At 38.6% G+C, this 15,779-nt stretch overlaps 1 long non-coding RNA gene across 1 annotated transcript in view; it reads right to left on the bottom strand.

Moving 5' to 3' along the window:
- Positions 1-672: 672 nt before the first annotated feature.
- LOC136993527 (uncharacterized) overlaps positions 673-15,779 on the bottom strand; it is a 38,412-nt gene continuing 23,305 nt past the window's right edge. Inside the window, exons 2-3 of the long non-coding RNA XR_010885873.1 lie at positions 3,463-3,543; positions 673-834 (exon numbers count right to left, since the gene is read on the bottom strand). This is a non-coding gene — a long non-coding RNA (uncharacterized lncRNA). The remainder of the gene's footprint in view (positions 835-3,462; positions 3,544-15,779) is intronic.

Genomic DNA, 15,779 nt, shown 5'->3' with positions numbered 1-15,779 from the left:
CTTCATATGAACATGAGTTCCCTCTGAAGCTGAGGAGAATATTCAATGAATCACAGTGATTAAAGCTAAGCAAGCCATAAATTCATCAGGTTTGACCTCTCATATATCAGAAGTCACAAAATTTCAGCCCCTGTATTCAAACCAAGACCTTGTGCTTGATTACAGCACAATTCGGTATTTTATGCATGCTGTGTTTGGTTAAGCGTATCTTCCCCCCAAATCTACCCTTGACTTGAAGACACCAAGAAATGAGAAATCCAGCAGTTCTCTCAAAGACATCTGTTTTTAACTTCTAACCTTCAGTTCTGACTATATGTTTTTCAGATTCAGTGATGCATCTTTGTCCTTGATCTACAAGATTTAAAAAATGAACCTCCTGCTCAATGAAATTTAAAATGATGGCTGGCTAAGTAATAGGCTTATTTGTCCAATCGACCTCTGTCTTCAAGTTCATCTGTCAAGAAAAGGCACAGACTGGATTATCTTTTAAGCATATCCTGACATAATGAAGATTAATGATTCAAGAGAAGATAGGTTTAAGAACTGTAAGACCTAACACAAATCTCCTTCTGCACCCATAAAGCAATTATTAGTTTATACATTCTTTGTCAAGCCTACAGCCAGACAGAAGAGGGATGAAGAGTAACAGCATGTTTAGATCAGTACCTCTAAGGAGGACATCTCAGCTACCACTTCTGCAGGCTGCTGGAGATGGGCTGGTGGCACTACTGCCTTCTGCAGCCAACTACCTTCTCGCCAGCACGGTGTCTGCTGTTCCAGAACCAGCAACCACAGTTGAAGTGGTTAAGCCCAAACATTTCCAGATCAGTCCATCTAGACGATTTAGATACTGTTTGAACATAGCTTTCAACATTGACAGTAAAGCCTTCTGAATAGAAAAAAAAGACTACTCTATTTCAGAAAATTTCTTCAACTTCAAGCATGATTAATAAAGAAACATGCACCTCATTAAAGAGATGAGCTTTATTACAAATCTAAAGCATGCCTAGTGTCACTGATGAGAAGTTTTCATTTATTAGGCACTCTGATGTGACAAAATTGCTTTAATACTTTGGATTGGTTAGATATATTTATGTTAAAAGCTTAGTATACTAACCATCTATGTGTTAATAAAAACAATATTAACTTAAAGAAATAGCTCTTTTAAATTTTCCTAAAATCCAATATGAACCATTAGCAGAGACTATTCAAACAACTGCAGAACAAGTTTCTTAATTGTAACTGCTGCATTCAGCCGCAAAACAACTTCTACTACACTACTGTGGTTTTTACATGAATGTGTAGAATTTCCCTTCTTTAAGTGAATTTTGGGAAAGTTGTGTGAGCAAAAATACAGTGTTTTCAGTTTCAATTATGATTATCAGATATAAACTGTGATGTTGCCAAGGTAAGAGGTACAAGAAATTATAAAACTGTTTCTAATATGAATACAGTCTGCATGCTCATGCTGCTTCTAGATGTTAATGAAATGCTTCATCACCTTAACTGCTGCAACACAAAAGTATTTCTAAAAACTGCCAGCAAATACAGCAAGAAAGTATTTGTTAGAATAAAGTTTGTAGATCTGATGGAAGACAAATCCACCTGAAGAAATAATTCATTTCCCATCACATCAGCAAGCTGATCCCACTCACCCCATCACCTCCTGATCGCTACATTCAGTGCAAGGGAGTGGAATAAAATGCACCATGGGGACCCGGGACAGGGAGAAGGTAACCACGTCCCGTTTTCAGCAGCACCAATCTCTTTCCATATCAACGCTTTCTAATCCATTCCTACCATGCAATAAGCACACTTTTCCAAGTTAGTCACGTAACAGAAAAGGGATGATAGTGATTTTGTGACAACTGTGTAAGGGGATTTCTGACCTTCCGCTGTAAAAGCCCTTGCCTTGGAGGTTACAAACCTAAAGGAAAGAGGACACGCTTCATACTGTCAACTCCAACAAGCAGCTCTATTGAATTTTACTGCTGATAATTAAGGCACCATGCTACTTTCAAAGACAGTTTGCTATAAAATGTGATTAGCACAACATGATTAAAGAAATCTATTTGCAAATTGACCCATTCTGTATTTTCTGAATAGCAGTCGAATGGAGTCAGGATTCTAGTTTTGTTTAACCACAGCTGACAAATCACCAGTTCTTCCATAACAGTAAAAAACATTTTCCAGGGTCTAATGGAAATGTTCAAATAAAGCTTAGATAATAACTGACCAAGAAAAAGTCTCAAACTCTCAAATTCAGGCTCCTATTTATAAATAGGATAGCATATAAATAGTAGATAGCTTATAAATGATACAGTGAAAGTTGCTTGCATTGTTAGAAATAAATTTTTTTGATAAAAGTGCAGCCAAAAAAAGGTTTATTAAGTTATCAGTTTCCTGTGCTATCCTTTCAACAGTAGCTTCTCATGTATTAAATTACACACAAAAAAATAAGATGCTCATCTAGTTAATTCTCCATCCTTCTGTTCTGCTTGAAAGGATAAATGATTAGTTGAGGTTGCAACCTCAGAATCTGTTCAGCTAGTATAGGAATATTTTAATTACTTTCCATTATAAGATGTGCCCTCAGGTCTAAATTATGTACATAATTAAAACTAGCATTAACCATATGTTTGCCATAAATTTCAAAACGAAAAGATGGTATTAAAATGATCATTTAAATTCACATATATTTCAATACAGCTGGAAGCATAATGTATAGCAAGGGAGAAAAAAAAGAAATTGGAGAAAAGATGAAGAAAAATGAAGGATTAAAGTGTTTCACATTCTTCCCCTGCCTTCCCCTTCCAAATCCTGAATTCCATTTATTTCAGTATCATAAGCAAACTGAGCTGACTCTGGTGTCTCAAAACATAGCTATTTGCTGTGTCACAGTCGTCCTGCAAGAGTTTTAGATTGGAAGCCAAAGATTTTGATAATGAAGCATCAGAACATTTCTGCATGAAATATTAAAGTGGGTGATCTTGCTTTAGCAAAAGATGCTTTTGTTACAGAGTGAAAACACTTCTTCCCTTTTTGGAGGAGGAAGGAAGTTATGCAGAGATGAGGATGAATGCTCGGTTTCCCACCTTTCAAACCGTGACAGCAGGGTTTCCCTCTTTCCTGACATGCATGTAGAAGTAACCGAACACCTTCCAGAAGTATTGAACTACACAGTAACTAACAGTATGGATATTTACACTTCACCCAGGAAATGAGCAGGTTATACGGTCACGTTCTCTGTACAATTAAGAGTCAAAATCTTTTTTTCTTTTTTCAATTAAAGGTTAAAGGTTATATAATTCCATTGTAAAATCCAGAGCAGCAAAAAAAAAAAAGTTTTTTGCCTAACATCTCAGAAACCACTTGATTTAATGAAGAGACTAATCTATAGCTGCAGAATCCACTTTCAGCAGGTAGCTTGTCTCATCAAAATAACACAATTTACTAACTTACCGAAGGGTAATAGACAATAAAACAGTCCTCTCTGTCCCAGACAGCTTCAGACAATGCTCCTCCAATACTTCACATTGGCAGCTGCAAAGAAAAAGTCAATATTTGAAAACATAAAACTTAAATTTAAAAGATTCTTCTTTCTAAATAGTCAACAACTTACACAAGAAACTCAACTGTCAGGCTAGCTTGTCCTAATTGAAGAGGAAAAGTAAAAAAATTGCTAACTACCCAATAGGAACTCATAACTATTGAGATCTTAAGACACCTAAAGGGGGAATTCAGCAGCTGGATCCTGACAGGCATGCCTGCTCTGGTTAAGGCCTGACTTCTGGTAGGGAACAGTTCAGAAAACTTGGCCTTAAAGCAATTAAATGTTTTTCAACACTCTTTGGCACAGGAAAGTGAGGAAACAAGCTATTTAGCAATGCAAGCCACAGGAGAACTCTTTTGTTGTATACGAGATCCAACTGCATTTGTACTCTTCACAAGTGTCTTTTAATTATAAAATATATTAAGCTTTTTTTCCCAAAAAAGTAGACAAAATCCCCCAGTCAGTGGCTACTACCTAAGTGCTTTGGGGCAAAGCTGCAAAAAAAAACCCACGTGGAGAGTTATGCTCTTATGATAACATTCTTCCTAACCCCTCTCTCTTTGAGTTTCCAAATGCTGTACATACAGTAATTCCCTAAAAAGTAAATACAAGTATTGTGTCACAAATACACATTTGTCCAAAAAGTCGCACGGATAAAATATCTCATTTGCCTCGTGCCTCTGCAGTCACTGCAGCAGGTATTCACAGATGTCTTCCATAGCGGCTGAGTGACTGCTTCAACAGCCTTAGTCATATGGGATACAAAGTCCCCCACTAAAACATCCCAAACCTAAAATTAAAGTTGCTGACTAAAACCAACCATTCCTAAAGTCTGCGAGCAACCAGACCGATGGAATACCCCTCCCTTGCTTCCAGTATATTGGAAGATTTGCTCTCTACAATAACTTGGAAACTAGCCCAATAGCACGCTGCACCTATATAGGCCTGGAAAGTTTAACTTATACAAATAAATAATCCTGCTGCTAGTAGTTTCCTAGTACACCAATGTGTCCCAAACAGTGGCAATTTTCACATTCTGGTCCATTAAAAATATCTCTATTTTACATTTATTGTCTCATTTAGTTTCTATTTTATGACAGGAAAGAACAAAAAATGCTTTCAGTACACAAAAGAGGGATAATTTTAGGTCTCAGGTAATAGAAAAGCATAGTTAGAAAGTGCAAACTTAGAAGCTTCAAGCAAAAGGAGTTTAACATTTCATGCAGTGGCTGCATTTCAGGAAAAACGGTATACAAATCTCTCCGTTCAGCTACTACTAGAAAAAAAAAAAGGCACCATGGGAAGGTTCTGCTTTAACAGGGAAAACAGGAAAGGATTTAACACGCTACTAATGATCACAGTTGTTACAACCCAGAGGTAAGCAGGAATTACGATTTTATAAAATAGTTTCTAAATGTATCATTTTGTTACCTGCAAAAGAGGTCAGCTATTTTTTCTTATGTTTCCCGCAGCAGACAACCAGCAAGCCAAATCCCAATTCCAATAGCTTTTATGGGTTAATGATAATCAAATACGGCACAAGAAGCAAAAAGTACACAGCTTTACTCGGAGGGAGCAGGTTAACCATGGAACAAGTTCAACTTTACAACTGTCTGGGTGTATAAAGTTGCCTTTGACGGGAATACCGAGCAAACTCATGAAAAGAAGCTGTGCAGACTACTCAATCCAAGAATGACTTTCTTCAAAGACACTTTTCTGACCAAGCCCATACTTTCAAAAAGGCAAAACACACATTTAGGGTAGTTGGAGGGAGACTTAGTTTTTGTTTTAGGTCCTGGAGAAAACCTCAATGAAATCTGCAGCAAACTTTTCCTCGAATTGAACAAGTTCTGGAGGAAGCCGCTGGATCTCCAGCGTTTTCTAGAGAAGTTTAAAAACAGGAAAAAATGTTCTGATATAAGTGTTAATAATTCCGCTTTATTTCTGCCAGTGTTTGGAAGCTCCTTCGTGACACGCTCATTAGCATTCCTCTTGTAAGGCTGCTAGGCACAGATAAGCACCTAGAATGCTATCACTTCCTAAGGCAGCAACTTGTGCCAAAACTAAAAAAATAACAAAAAAAAAAAACATTGACTGTAAGAAGCAGCATGCTACTAATGTTCACAGTTGTTAAAACCCACAGGTAAGCCTGAATTGATTTTACAGAACAGCTTCTAAAAGCACCATTTGGTTACCTGCAAAAGAGGGGCAACGATTTTTTGATAGGAATTTTACTAGCATCTCGCAGTCGCTGATGGGAGGCGCAACCTCTGGACTGCTCTAAGCATTCAGTTAACACAGCTGAGCAAATCTCACAGCTTGCTCCCCCTGGGAAAGGGGATCAAGCCTTCCCAGCTGTGCGCTCCCACTATTTCCCTTGCACTGGCTCTTCCGGTTGCCTGATCCATGGTGAACGGACTCAGCACCACGATGGGCACTGGGAAAAGAGAGAAAAGGGAACAGGACAGTCTCTTTTAGTAACTCCTACAAAGTCAAACGTGCCTGGAAAGGGAAAAGGCTTTTTATCACCTTTCTTCCCAGGTCATCACACGTACTCATACCCAGTTTGTTTGCTATGGATTTACTGTTTTTAAGCACAGATATTGTAGTTCTAAAGGACGTATTAACACTGTTCAGGTTTAAATATCGAAGAAGTCATTTTGTTAGATAGCTCCGGTGCTTAAGGTGATCTGAATTTGAATACTTAAGCCAAGCTTTTGCTTTGAACCATCTTCCTGGGATCCTTCTCTCTGTTGACTGTTTAGGGAACTCTGACATCAGGTAAACACTTAAATTAGGATGTGAATATCCACTTGGGTCTTGCCTCTGCTGTATTTTCATGAAAGATGCTATGGAGAACTGGAGAGGTTGGATGATATAACACGCATACCACAATAGTGAAAACTAAGTAGTAAAATAATTAAGAGAAAAAAATCTCCTTGGACATTTTCCCAACTGGACCAGACAAGGCCCCTGAGCAACATGATCTGGCTTCAAAGGTGAGCAAGGCATTGGGTTAGACAACCTCCAACTTAAATTATACTGTGAATCTGTGATAATGCTTCTGTTAACATGTATTTAAACTAAACACAGGCAAATGGTTAGGAGAAAACTCTCAAATATGATTTTAATACACATGCTTATTTAACTAAAGCTTGGAAAGCTGTCACTTCAGTTTCTTAGCTCAAAGGACATATCTAGCAAAAATAAAAAAAGGAAGATTTGATGAACGTAAAGGGAAATGACAGAAGACAAAAAAGAAGAATAGCCTTTGGAAAAAACAACCCAAATTCAAATCTTCTCTAGCCATAGAAAACACCAGCCTCAGAGAAGCAGACAGAACCAAACTTTTTTTCTTCTGACGGTCAGCTATTGCAAAATTTACTCTCCCTTCATTGAACGATTGCGTTTCTGCACTGGTTATGCCACACCATGTCACAACCTCAATATTATGCAAGTGCAGCTTCTGATTCAAAGTTCTCTATTTTTGTTTACATTTCAAACACTTTGTTCCCACATAGCTTAGCTTTGTAGTGAACAGACCTTCTCTTCCACCATACTATCACACGTTCACCGTGTTGCCGCCTGTTTGTTCATTTTTTCCTTAGTTTTAGCTCGCGTTTTGTCCACAATTCTTCTCGTCCTCTACTTCTCTTTTTGTGCTCTTGCTCTTGGATTCAAACTTGTTTTCCTCTAAAGCTATTTTTACCCTGTTCTTAGTAGTACTTTGTTCCTATTCCTTAACACATTATCAGCTACATAGCACTTGGGGTGATACGGTTGGCTCGCGGCTGAGCTAAAAACCGCAGAGGAGGAGAGAACGTTGGGCTGGCTGCCCTGCACGCGGTCGCTCCCAAGGCTGCAGATTGCAAGGCTACTACTCTATAGAAAATTTTAAAACACGCACATAGAGAAGGAGAAACAAGGGACCTTCAGGGAGGCATTTTCTGGTAGATCCTGTCACGTGCCTTCTCCTGCATCATATACTTCCCAAGACTGACTTAGGTAACTGAATTTCCAGTTTAGAAAGCAGTTGAATTTGAAGAACCAGCCATACGTATACTCAAACACATCACAGAGAATAAGCAAAGAGAACAGCCATACTGAATCTCATTTTCTCTTCATTCAGACGACAGCCCAGGCTTCCAGGTCAAATGCTATCCTGAAAACGTCTTATCCCGTTTTTCATTCTACCTGTGCTTCTGCGTGAGTGACAAACACGTAACCTTTTAATTACAGAAGTCCAAAGCATCAAAAAAAGTTTTATCAATGCATGGCACTGCACTGACCGATAACATTAATGGTAGCTAATTTTATTTTTTGTGGAACCTTTTATAGGTAGGCGTATTAGTTGCCTTCATCTTCCCAGTCAGAACTGGCATCAATCTGTTTTTAAAAGTAGTTTGACTAAGCTGATTATCTTTATCTATCTTTGCATACTAGTTAAAAAAAGATCAATCTCTTGCACTCTTCAAGAATTGAATTCAGAAGTAACTGCTGAAAAATAAAACGAAGAGTGTGTCAAATCTCAAACAGTAAGGAAAGATTCCAATGACAGAAGACTCAAGTAGGAGAGGTGGTAAAAGTACCGCTAAGACTGCTACCAGCTAAGAGCTAATGGTGATAAAGAAAATTGGATCTTGCATTAGGAAAGATCAATTTCTTCCATAAGTGATGTAACACTCCTACTGTAAACAGTAGTGGAGCTCTAGGTGGGATTACAGTAAATTCCAATAACTTAGAGATTTTTAAGAAGATTCTGTATCAATATTCTCCTGCATTTATCTCAAAACAATCCAGGCCAAAACAGAGCAGCAAGCTGGAGACCAAAAATCTGAAGAAAACTTCACTTTTTCTTGTAACATTTTCAGTTCTTTTCTTTGAATTTCTTTTTTCATTTGGATAAGCCCCTGAGATCCAAATTCCACATATATGTTTGTATATAAACTGGGGTATAATTTACCTGCCCATGAAGCTTTTCCATCAAACCACTGGAAGTCTGAAGTTTTGATTATTAATCCATTCTCTTTTCTTCCTTTTCTATTACTTTGTATTCCTTAACTTTGCTTGCCCAACACAGACAAGGAACGTCTGCTAAGAAAGACGGAAGAGCTACACGGAACAGTCTGAACTGTGGAGGGACTTGCCAAGATGGGATCCGAACTTGGTGTTGGCACATAGGAGAGTCTGGAGGATGCAGAACTCCTATCTGGGACTGGAGGTGGTGGAAATGGAGGGGTCTCAGTACATTCTGGGCTAGCAAGGCGACCAAGTGGGTTGGGCAGGGAAAATTATGTTAAAAGGTGACCAAAAAAAAAAAAAAAAAAACGGGAAGGAAATTAGGGCAAAGCTAGATCGAAGAGATAAAATTGAAAGAGAAAAGCAAACGAGCAAGATGGGGACCAGGTAATGAAAGCTTTCATTTGAAATGGCAGAAAAGCCCCGGAAGGGAGTAGCGTGCTCTTTGTACTTTCTTTTTTCCACTAATGCCTGCAATGCCCATTTGCCACACTCGCCAGAAGTCAATACTCCCTCACCTTTTTCCTTCCCAGGGAAAAAAAAAAAGCAAAAAAAAGCAAACACACAATTGAATTAAATTAAAACATGGAGAAGAGCAGCTTGCTAATAGAAGCCTCTCAAACAGTTTACTCATTCTCCCCAAACACCTATTTGGCCTTCTTAACCCCACCAGAGTAATTTTTTCTTTCACTCGGTCCTCTCCATTAACTAGACGAGCCCTGAAACAGAGGATGACACTGCTCTCTGGAAATCTCCATATACAACACCTACCAAGACAGACTCTCCATACACTGCATTTCCTTGTCGTCCAGTGCAACCCTAGAGAGAACTGCAAGTCATACAAAAAGGAAATGTAAAAATGGGAAGAACTAAGGGTGCCAGGAGCCACTTTGTTTTGATGAGTCCTCTGGAGTTTCGGCTTACGCTCCCGTGAGATATTCTTCCACAGAACTACTTCAGGGCAATGCACATCCAGTTACAGCTATGAGCTCAAAAGTGTATAAACTGACCTCATTTGTACCACACTTCATTTTGGCACGAAGCTTTTAAGACCTCTTTAACAAGCACCAGTCAATGTTTTTGCCATAAGACAATTTTATTTAAATACCAAATACTTGCTCTGAATAATTCACATGTTTACTTCTCAAAACACTAAGGGCTTTAAAGTTGCTACAAAATGTCCATATCAGGAAACTCAGCCCCTCAGAAATTCTCAGTGCTATTGCTTGAATAAGCTACATGGGAACAGACACTACGAAAAGCCTCCGTTCTGTTATAAAGGCCTGCAATTAGAGGCTATTTTATTTTACTGCACCTTGCACAACGCTATTATAAATCACTTAATGGATTAAAGCTTAATTCTTAAATTGCATAGAAAAAAACAGTTTTGTCACGCAGCCTGGTTGGCCAAGACACGCACATACCATCGCTATCCTCCACATCTGGGAATAAAAGGCAGCTCGAGAGGCTTAACGAAACGGACGCACACTGTGCAGCGCCCTACACGCGCCTGCCTTACAGGGGGCGAAAGGCAATCATTTCACGCGGCCTAGCCCAACGCTAGCGCTTGGGAAAGCCGTGGCACACTCCAGAAACGCTTTTATTCGTTTTCCCTTAAGCAGCTTGTGCTTACATACAGGGTATTTAAAATGACATTTTCAAGACGTTGTTTTTTCTAAAAACAAATGAAAACCCCATACACATGACAGCTCAGGTTTCAGGTCCCCGAAACAGGCCGAGCCATCAGAGGGAAAGGGTCCTGCTCCCATAGTCCCCCCCCAAACTTACACTGACTGACATGTCACATCTCCGTGACTTTGGTCAATTTGTGGATGCAGTACAGAACTAAGCCAGAAAGACCACCCCAGGATCAGACCGCAACATGGGCCGACAAGAGCCAGGTTAGAGCATCACTATTCTAAAATTTGTGGCTGCAGTTTGTTTTTAAAGCAGATGCTGACAAAAAAAAAAAAAAAAAAAGCTGAAAGCAAATGCATGTCTTTTAGTATTTGTAGAATTTGAGCCAACTTACAAATCACTGCAAATGCTGCTGAGGTGAATTTTTTTCTTCTTAGCCAGAACTACTCAATTAATTTGCTCATCTTCCTTAGAAACCTGAAGGACAGATAGGGGTTTTTTTTGTTGTTGTTCTTTTTTTAAAAAAACTGTTACATATGAAATATTAAAATAATGTTCATGTAAGCTCTAAAATGTATTAGCATGAAGAATTTAACTTTGGTTGTAGGTACTACAGCTTAAACCTCTGAGAATTAAAAAAGTGGGATCAATACCATGTACACATGAAAATTTAGTTGTCTCCTTTTGGTTTCAGCTCTTTTCCTAAGAGCCTTGTTATAAATGGTTTTATTATAGTGTTCCTACAGTGAAATAAAAATGAGACCAAGACAGAACAAAACACAAATGATCAAGAGGCCATACGGACCTTTTATTGGAGAGTCTTAAATTCATAATACTTTATTTCAGAAAAAAACTCTTTGCAAGATTAAAGCTATACAAGACTGAATAAAAACCTGTTCCTAAAAACCCTTCACTACAACGCATATTTGTTTGCTCCAACTGTAGAAGATTAAAACGGCTGCAACACTGTTTGGAGAAGACCGGTGCTGAGGACCTGCTCCATCGGCCGATAGCGCAAACCCAGGCACCCGCATCTTCACTGCTGGTGTTAGGTTAACTTCAACAAGGCGAGGAAGTCTTTTGGACACCACATGTAGATAGTTGACTGAACACTTCTGCTAGTTTACAGTCTTAATTTGTACCTCTATAGCCAAACTATTGCAGATTTTGCAGCTCAAACACTGACTACACTGGAATAAGGCTCTACATTAGAGCTATTAATCATACAACTGCTTTCTGTACCACCAGGAAGAGAAATTGTCTTTAGGTATAATACACAGCCATGGTACTTCTGCTGGCATTAACGAATTCATGGGATAAAGAGCTAGTCTCTTCCACCCAAACATGGGGACAGGACAAGTATGTTTGATCACAACATTAATAGCACTGTTTATTTACAGTATAAAGCTGTGTAAATACAAAAAAGCATGAGTCCAAATATTTTACTAGTACATGTAAAATAATCCTGGATCAATACAAGTTAACCAAATAATTACATTCAAAGAGCTGACTTAAGTAGAGAGCCAACTATACATAGTCACAAGAAGCTGCCCTTTTTATGAACTGAGCAGCTAAATTTTACATTTCAGGAGTTAATGAAGGATCAGGCTAGTCTTTCCTAGAAGTTATGAACAGATAAAATGATGTGTGCTTACGCATGATAAGGAGACCAGCAAGGGCTGGTTAAGGAAACACCACCAACATACAAGAGAATAAGTAATTTTCTACTAGGCGCCCTCTAGACAGCAAGTTTAAAGCCAGACAACTGAATTACCAGAATAAATTACTCCCCTCCTCCTGTCTGAGCTGCCAGCCCCTTCCAGATTAGGGAAGACTATTGCATCTATTCATTTTCAGCTGCAACTTCTCCAAACTCTCCACGGTGTGTCCTGTTAATAATCAAGCTTCCTAGCAAGGGGGAAAAAACTCACGCCAATGTTAGCCCTTCAGCTAGGCACAAAAGGGAAGAATTTAGGTCCCCCTAGGTGTATTAAGAGGTTGCAACCGAACTCAAGCTAGATGCCATCCCTCCTTAAGGAGGCCAGTTTCCTATATTTAGCTCTCAAGGGACAAACAACATTGGTTCAGTCGATCTGCCGGCACAGCGACCCAGAGAAACCTGCTACTCCATGCCCTTGGTTTGGTCAGCTGATTCAATTCACCAAAGCCAGAGGAGGAAGGGACACCCACACACAAACACAGAAAAGCAAACACTTTCTCCTCCAGTTAAGCAGCTTCAATATTCTCCAAATTCTAAGGCAGTTATTTAGTCCCATTTTTCTCCATCCGTGAATGGCCAGTTACTTTCAGAAGCAGGAAGCATAATTGCTAAATACTGCTTTCCATTTGCAAATTGACAGCTTCACTTTCAAATAAGGGCTGGAAATGGGGCTCCATGACTAAAATAAGAGGCAAGGGAAAAAACAAAATAGTCTTAAAGAGGGTCCTGTAAATATATAGGGAAAAAAAAAAGGGGGAGGGGCACTGAGTGAGCCGGAGACAACTGCATTTCAAACCACAGTGAGGAACTTTGAATGACCAGTCAAGGTTGCATCTTGTTCTCGAGAGCCTACTCAAATACTAAGGATTTAAACTGCTTTTATACATGCCCTCCTTTTACGGGGGAGACATGAAGCACATTCAATGGAGTCTTACATTTCTTTAGAAGGGAATATTCACGTACTTCCATTTTTGTAACTGTTCTGAAGATCTATCATATACATTATGAGCCTCTAGTCTCCAATACGGAAGGCCTCGAGCAGAGTCAGATCAATTTAATTTTGTCCAACTGCAAAATTTATTCCTCTAAAGGCACAAAAGCAGCTTTTTAGGAGGAGCAAATTGGATCTGTTATGTAATTTAAGTCCAGCAGCCCTCCAGCTACTATACTGTGGTAGCACGCTCTGGAACCTTCTCGTTCCAATTTTGTACATTTTAAAGCAAAGAATAATTACGATTTCTTAAGAGGTCTTCTTAGACAGCCAGGAGGCTGGGTTCAGTCATGACAGCTCCCTATAGATCTTGTCTCCATATAACTCTGATAATACCAAAAGTCCACAAGCCTTTCAGTTTACACTGAAATTGCTGGAAAGTTCAGGCCCAGGAAAGGATTTTTGGATTAACGACGTGCTCATTCTAAAAAAACTAAACAGCATGAAGCACCAGTTAAATTTTATTTAAGCACTTAGAGGCACCAACGAGGATTTTTAAAGGCACATATGTATCAAAAACGCTGAGTTTCAGTTAGAATTGAAATTCAAGTCTGTGATAGAATGCAACTCAGCTTCTACTGAAGCAAGATTTGATATATCCCCAATTAATATATATTTCAGTCATAGATCAGTCTCTTCCCCTCCAGTGTTTAAAATTAAAAATCCATTGACCCAAATGTTTAATTTTTCTTAGCAGAGTATGAGCAGATATTTGAATAAAGGAATCAATCCTTTATGGTGGCTTTAGCTCCTTTCAAATCAATGTGTTTCAGTGGCTGTATCAAGCAATAGCAATGAGCTTCTCCAGGGAAAATAAGTACAGAAGAAGATTTAAGTCAGGGTTTCTTGTCTGTCGACTTAGATCAATCTACACTATAGCTCTGTACAGTTGATTAGTATTCACGTGAAAAAGAGATGCGACTCCAGTATAATTTTATACTACAGGTCCTTTAAAAAAAATGACAAATCAGTAGTGCAGGATAATAATAGGTGCCTGTATATTCACATTTCTATAACAACTCAACACTAGAAGCACCATCTACAGAGACCTTCAGTTCTAGCATCGAACTGTTGTAGGAATGTATCTGTACACAGACACGTTCCTGTGAAAACTAATGGGACTATGCAGAACACACTTTTCGCCCCAAGTTGACTTAGTATGGATTGGTCTAGGTCAACAGGCAAGAAACTCTGACTTCAGTCTTCTCTCTTATTTCCCCTAGAGAAACTCATTCTTTCTGGCTGATATAGAAAACACTGAGAAAGAAAAATACTAACAATACATAAAAAACACAAGTGGAATTAAGTCATTTTTAGGTGTTTTATCCTAATACTAAGAAAACATTCACTCTTTTCCAGTGTGACTCAAAACAAATCTAGTTCACTAAGAAAGGTTTGGTTGTAATTAAAAGAGAAACCATCAATTCAAAGGATTCAAAGGACAAAAAGCTTAGGTTCTTCAGCAACTTTCCTGAAGCACAATGTATCCACATCTTACCCACACACGTGTTATAAAACTGACAGCAGCTCAACAGGTAACTCTGTTATTGGTGGATCAGGTAAGGTAGTTTAAATTAAAAAACAAACAAACAAACAAAAAAACCTATGTTAATCTCAAATGTTAAACAAGATGCATATCAGTAAACAAGAAATTTAAGTTATCCACTTTAATTTTGTTTTGCACATGAACCTTTGTATTTCAGTATCAGCCAGCAAGAAAACAAAAATTGATATATAACCATCTTTACACTGAATTTGGCATGCCCCCTTCAAGTTGTACTTTACAGGGAAACAAATACAAGAACAAGTGCATATTAGTCCACAAGTTTGCTTAAGGCTGTGGAAATAGTGTAAACTATGCATTTTTTAATACCAGAATTCTTACCTGTGACTTGTCTAACGAACAGGTATTGGATCTTAAATAAGGTGCACAAAAACAGCATGTCACAGTAAAAATTAAATAGGATTAACTAGACAAGTCTATTTTTATTCTTTAGTAGAAGAAATTTCAAATTCAAGGATAACTGATTTAGCAGCTAAGCAAGGTAGTGTCTGTTCTTACTGAATGCAAACTCAGATGTAAGTCTTAAAACCATGAGAATAAAGTACTCGAGTTACATGATTTGTTCAGATCCAAAAAAGGTCAGGGAAGTTTTGTCAAGAACGGACATACAACATAAATGAGGAGCAGTAAGAAGCTTATCACTTGATTTTAAGATTCCTGATCTGTCATTTTGCTCCAGATGAAATCAAATAGCCAAAGACCTTGTCCTCAACTGACTACATCTAGTTTTATGACCTTAGCAAGCAGGGTGAAGCTGTTGACAACACATGCAACAGCACTGAGAAACTCTGTAAGAGGATTCTTGATTTCCGAAGCAAATCTTATGAGGTGTCAACTTTGGTCTACAAAGTGCAAACCAGGAAGAGCCAGGAATTTCTTTCCTCCCCTTAACTACAAAACTAAAAGCTGCTTGCAGGGAAGCTTGCCTTCGAGTCTGAAAGGACTGCATTTTACAGAGAGCATTCTTTCAGAAAGGCTCAAATTCAACAGTGGAAGTTTTTGTAGTGGTAACAGTTACAGGAATGAGAGTTGATATTCATTTGCAAACAGCAAAAATTACTTCTGCCTGTTTAACCCCAAGGAGAAAAGTATGAAAAACCAGGATAGATGTGCACGCACACACACACACACACACACACACACACACACAATCACAGAATAATTTGGGCTGAAAGGGACATCTGGAGATCATCTAGTCCAACCCCCTCCTTGACACCATTCCAATAGATGAAGTTGCTCAGGGACTTGTGCAGCCATGTTTTGAATATCTCCAAAGACAGAGATTCTTTCTAGA

Source organism: Apteryx mantelli, chromosome 17 (assembly GCF_036417845.1).
Source record: "Apteryx mantelli isolate bAptMan1 chromosome 17, bAptMan1.hap1, whole genome shotgun sequence".
In the NCBI taxonomy this organism is placed as follows: domain Eukaryota; kingdom Metazoa; phylum Chordata; class Aves; order Apterygiformes; family Apterygidae; genus Apteryx; species Apteryx mantelli.
This window is presented reverse-complemented; position numbering and strand designations above follow the sequence as displayed.